Below are 6,386 nucleotides of genomic sequence, written 5' to 3'. Positions count from 1 at the left end.
TGTGTTCCCACTAAAATCGAAATATCTAGTGAGTCAAAAAGGGCACTCAAATCTCTATCCTGTTTGTGTAACTGTTAAAATATGTATGTGTTCCCACTAAAATCGAAATATCTAGTGAGTCAAAAAAGGGCACTCAAATCTCTATCCTGTTTGTGTAACTGTTAAAATATGTATGTGTTCCCACTAAAATCGAAATATCTAGTGAGTCAAAAAAGGGGCACTGAAATAAAACTTAGGTTACAGGTTTGTTTTTTGTATAGTATATTTATTGCAACTATTTTTGGATACTTTACACTCGATTCTAGTATATTGGGTTTCGTGTTCACTTGAATTACTCAAGCTGTTTAAAATGCGCTACAGGAACATTTTATGGAACTGTTCTAAATTCAAACAATGTACATTTCAAGCAATGACGTCATTTGGTGGATGTACGTCATATAATCAGATACGCCTGTGGATACTAAGTAATATGTAACAATCAGTCTTAAATGTACAGATACTTACAATATCCTCTTGTCTCCCCTATATATAGTTTTCTTCGAGCAGTTAATTTTGTAACCTGAAACAGTTCTACTGGCATTACTTCAGAAGGTTTTAAAGTTTTATCGTTTTTTTTTGGAATTTTACAGAAAAAGACCTGTAATTTCAAGTGAATGTAAGCTATTACTTTGTTTATGTATGTTAAGTATTTTTCAGTGTGTTTGCATTGACTAATAGATTATCATGGTAAAATATGTCAACAAGTAATACGTATTTAATTTTTTTAGGCAACTAACTGTGCTGCACAAATGGCTGATGTAAAAACAATACCAAAAGAGGGAATGGAAGGATGCTATAATAGTAAGTGTGCTGTAAATACTTAAACAATTATTGTGACAAAAATCATGTAAAATAAAGTGAAACAAATAACTTTCAAGAGCAGAAGAGACTTATCCATGAAAGTATCTCATATACAGGTGACTTATATTTCAAAGAAACGTCTAAAATGGTGAATATCATTACATTTATGATGATTTCTGATCAAAGCAACAAAGATCAAAACTATAAATCAAGCTAGTAATGAGCTAATTAAATACATTCTAAGTGAACTTTAAGATATATAACACAGACCACGTGATAAACTCACTTGTGAGCCCATCCGTGAACTACAAAACAATAATAAAAATAAAATAAAAATGAACCACGTGATTCAATATGTAAAGTGTGGAGGCCCACTTCATCATGATAACTTTCAGTTAACAACCACTATCACTCTTATAGATATTTAACCTTTAACACCTACAAAATATCAAGAAGGCAGTTACCGTAATTAAAAATAATTAGTGACAAGGGCTACAGAAAGAATCTGATATTATAATCTTTAATGAAATGTTAATAATAACTGCACATAATATGAGTATCGTACTCTGTGTAATACCTCACTTAGATACATGTAACATGGTTGTATTACAGAAGACACTACTAGACTGAAGTACTTTTAATATCACCATCCTGTTAACAATATGTGTACATAAAGTATCACTGCAATATTGAGGATATTAACTGATTCGTATATGTTGTTGCTGTCATGGTTAATAATCTGTACGATCTCTCAAGTCTAATTATTAATTAGTTAATTTGTTAAGTCACAATGTACTATTTACTGGTAGGATAAAACCAGTTTGTGATTAATATTTAATCATTAGAAATATCAGTAACTGATTAATAATTAGGCTTAGGTGATCATACTGGCTACTAACCATGGCAATGACTGATATCTGATTGCCACAACCTTAGCGTAGTACACAAACACACACACACACACACACACACATAAGTATATGGTAACTTTCTTATATTAAAGATATTATCTCCCTGAGATACGTGTAACACCACAGGAGAGCTTTTTTCTTTGTGACAAAGAATACGCAACAGACATGTAATATTAAACATATGGGAGGTAGCGAAAATTAATCGTCCGGTATTATTGACAGAAAATTTAAAACCTACTAAAATTAATCAGTTATGGTTTAACTGTAGTACACAGAAATGTGTAAATGGTCGATATCGAAGTGTATGTAATTCTTATAACAAGACTGAAAGAGCATTGATTTATACGAAAACTATCACATTTTACTTCATGAAATGTAGTAAATTTTAGAACTTTTACTTGCATGGTGTGATGGTTTTATGGAAGGTGATGAACATGTTCATATAGCAGTGGTTATGCAGTTATAACTTATTTTTTTCTTTTCTCTAACAGAATAATTGTGTGAATAAATTCTACGACCTGCTGGAAAAGGGTATTTGTAAGTTTTATTTTGTTCGTGTTTCTTTTGCAATTGATATATTTGTTTGTTGAGATCAGTTATTCTGATATGAAGAATTCCTGTCCAAAGTAAAACTAGAAGTACAAATACGAAGAAACTAATTGTGTTTATAAGTAGACAGTTTTACAATATCTTATTTAGGTATGTGATAGCTTAATATACCTTTAATTTAGGACGTTAACTGTTGCTGTTAGCCAATTAATTTTCTTATTGTAGTTTCTCTATAAATTTGAGTATTGCTGCAAAATATATAAAACATGCAGAGGATTGACTAAGTTATATCAAAATGATTTTAATATGCAAGTCATCAGGTTATGTGGAAAAAAACTGATATGAGATTGCCATAGAACGGCAATGTATCAGAACAATATTGATATTTGGTATTATTTGGAATCTTGTAGGTTTTGGTAAGGATATTTTTCCGGCGTAAAATAGATATGTGTTGAGATCAGTTATTTACATGTTTTGTAGATTATATTATTATTTTTATGGATATACACGCGTGTAATTTCTTATTCTAAATTCATTTCTCTTAGCCTCAGTTCTTGTATCTCCTCTGATGATGCCAGATAAACCTAGTGAAAAGTTGTGACAAAATAAACAAACGTTTTACCCTGTACATTCAATCAAAATTTGTCTGAAATATATAGCACATTGTTTATTGTTAACAATATCTAGTTTCATAAAGAGTAAAGGAGTAACAATATTTCATATAGACTTTAGTAACGAGATTCACGTCAGTAAAATATTCCCATCTAACTACTTGTAACGGTTTTCACATTTAGCCATTAGACTTAAAGTGTAATATTTTAGTAGGTACTCACGTACACATTGTTATTAGTAGTTAAATAAAATCATGTTGGTAGTTCCTGTTCCCACCACTGATTCTAATATCTAATGGCTGAAATAGATACTGCTACAGTTTATTTGACAGAAACATGGTTATTCATCATTTATGTTGCAGTTCACTAAATTAGAATGTCCATAAATTTGTCAAATAGTTCAATGAAACGTTTTCTGTAAATTAATTTTATGGAACATTCTGTAATCTACAATATGATGATGAAAAGCCGTCCGTCTGTCATGCCGATATCTCTACCGTTGCGGTACCGATCGAAACGCAATTTGCACAAAACGAAGGCGCTTTGCCGCGACAAGCAAGTTTGTCTTTTCAAAATTCTTCCAGCCATATATGCATAAAAGGAGCGATGCGCTATTTTCGACGTATAATTAGACTTGGGAGTAGGTTGGTAGAGATCGTGATGAGTAATAAAATCGAATGGGGTATAAGCACGCTCCACGCACAAAAATCAGTCATTGACTGAAATTCCCCATTACGTTTGCGTGGTTGTTAAGCAGCCACATTGACGCAACATCACCAAATTTTGTCCAATCGGAACCTGCGGCTACAACTCTAAAATAACCCGCAGCACATTTCAATTTTGAAATTGCCCAAATTAAAGCATGCTTCTTCAGCTCAGTAGGCTAACAAAGACCAAAACCAGGAAGACAAGCCAAAGGGAAGACCCTGAAATTCATAATAAAATTCACTGCCTTTACCATCACAATTAATCATTTACAGGATCATACAGTTTATCAAGTAGGAATATGTCTTTGAGAATCAGTTTTTCGCATGTTTCAATCTGTAATGATTTATCAAGTAGAAGATTTGAACATAACTTAAAAATATACAGAAGTCAAATACTAGTCATTCTAATTAACTTGTAAAAAATATGTTCATAAAACATTTATTTGGATATAATTTTGAGAAGAAAAACTAATCATTATTTCCCATTACATGACGAGCATTCAGCTTGTATTATAATAATACAGTCACAAAGCTCTTTTCAAGTACATTCAGCTTGTATTATAATAATACAGTCACAAAGCTCTTTTTCAAGTACATTCAGCTTGTATTATAATAATACAGTCACAAAGCTCTTTTCAAATACATTCAGCTTGTATTATAATAATACAGTCACAAAGCTCTTTTCAAGTACATTCAGCTTGTATTATAATAATACAGTCACAAAGCCCTTTTCAAGTAACTGGTATGTAGTTTATTAGTGATAAGTAATCTACTTTAGTGGAATAAGCTTAGGGATGACTGTTCCATATACTTGCGTTGTTTTCATCAAGTCACTTATCCATCTTTAAGAAAAAGTTTGTATGTCTGAACCAGGATTATCCTTAGAAGAAATAAGAGAATAATAAAAACATTTCTTTGTTTTGAACCTACTTTGTGTATCAAAACATATATTGGAAAATGGTGATGATTTTTATCTTCTGTGTTTAATAAGTTTTGAATTTGAAGAAGCGTTTTTCAGCTTTTTGGTATTTCAAAACGAACACACTAGTTTACAAAGCAACACAACATAAAAATTTGCTTTAAAACTCAGCTAAGTCTTATTGAGAACATAAATGTTCTAAATTTTCCTTAGCCATATTATTTACCGCTTTAACAAAATTAATTAAATACAAACCTCGATATTTCACATCCCAAAATATTTCTTACATATATGGGGGACAAAATTTTAATTGAAATTAATGTTCTGTAATCATTAAATAAAAAAGCTCCCACAGTACAACACCCCCACTGTAAACTCTTCGGCTACTCCTCAAAAACGAATAGTGGGATTGTCTGTTACATTATAATTTCCCTCTCCCTCGGTTGAAAGGGCGCACACGTTTTTTAATAACAATTTTCGATCCTGCGATCTAAAGATCTTGAGTCAAGCACTCTAACTACCAACCAATGCCAGGTCAAGATTGCTGACCAAATCTCACTATTTGATTAGAGTAGTCCAAGAATGGGTGCGGTTGACTAGCTGCCTCTTCTATAATCTATCAGTTCATAATTAGGGACAGCAATTATCCCACACACTAGATGATTATCTTTTAAGTACGCGTATTAATAAGCCACAAAGTTACAACAGAAACTATTAAGAGTAATCAGTAATTAACTTCCTGGAAATTACCAAAAGCGTGTTTGCGTGTGTTTTGTTGTTAAGCGCAAAGTTGATTATCTAGCTGTAGCCACCGTGAGTATCGAAACTATTTTTACTGTTATAAACCCTCAGATTTACCACTGAGCCACTGGAGGGCCGAGCAAAAACATATGAAACAAAGGTGCAAATGGAAATCAACTGCCTTGCACAGATATCGAACAGAAAGGCTAAGATGACAACACTTCAGAATAGGAAATGTTTGCGCTTTGTATATAATGTACTTGGTGCAGATAATTGATGTCGGTTGTAATTGGTTGGTTGTAATGGAACTTCCCTGGTTGATTAGGTGTTTCCAATTCCTGATTAGTTTTAAAAGTGGTGCTGGTTTTGGTTTGAATGATTGTAATACCTTTTCACCTTTGTTTTATCTAAATAAATTGCCTAATCTGTTCATTAAAAACAACATATATTTTATTATACTGCCTGTAAGACTTACATATACCAAAATGTATATTACAGAAAAAATAATAGTCTGACTATCAGCTGTAAGGATTTAACTCTGACTTATAGTTGCTTTCCTTTTAATCAATAGATATGTATGACAACCTACAATTTTACATGAATGAAAGTAGATATTATGAAAGCAAGAATGTTACAAATATTTAACTTTGCTCAACAGCATTCAGACTGCTACATATTTACTTAGGGCACAATGATTAAAATGAAACATGATTTGTGCTTGTATCGACTCAGGTTATCCAAAAATAACAAAAACTCGTGGATATCATATACATAAAATATTTTTAAAAATTAGCTTTAATCTTCACATACCTAAACGTTTTCTATAGAGAATTATCAACTATGGTGCTGAACAGCTGATTTCTGAACACCAAAATCTTTAGTCTAGTGAATGACATATACAAAGATTAACAAAATAGCTGCATACTGAATCCAAGCCCATTTCGAAAGCCACCAAACCCGTTTTGTAGCTGGGAAGCTGGTAAGAACGTTTTAATTGGGATTTTCAGGGTGGTTATTTCATTTTTTAAAATACACATAGCTAAGATATTACTCATACCACTGAGATCTGTATATCATTCTCATGCACACTCTTTCCTAAGAATCAACG

The 6,386-nt window shown here is 31.9% G+C and overlaps 1 long non-coding RNA gene across 1 annotated transcript; it reads left to right on the top strand.

The window, feature by feature from the left end:
* The first annotated feature begins 537 nt into the window (after nt 1–537).
* Nucleotides 538–2,963, top strand: LOC111084056. The gene is made up of 4 exons (XR_002609377.1): nt 538–655; nt 768–840; nt 2,243–2,288; nt 2,846–2,963. It is a non-coding gene; the product is annotated as an uncharacterized LOC111084056 (long non-coding RNA).
* The last annotated feature ends 3,423 nt before the right edge of the window (nt 2,964–6,386 follow it).

Source organism: Limulus polyphemus, unplaced genomic scaffold, assembly GCF_000517525.1.
Source record: "Limulus polyphemus unplaced genomic scaffold, Limulus_polyphemus-2.1.2 Scaffold13136, whole genome shotgun sequence".
NCBI lineage: Eukaryota > Metazoa > Arthropoda > Merostomata > Xiphosura > Limulidae > Limulus > Limulus polyphemus.
The sequence above is the reverse complement of the archived record's forward strand: the minus strand, read 5'-3'. Positions and strand labels throughout refer to the sequence as shown.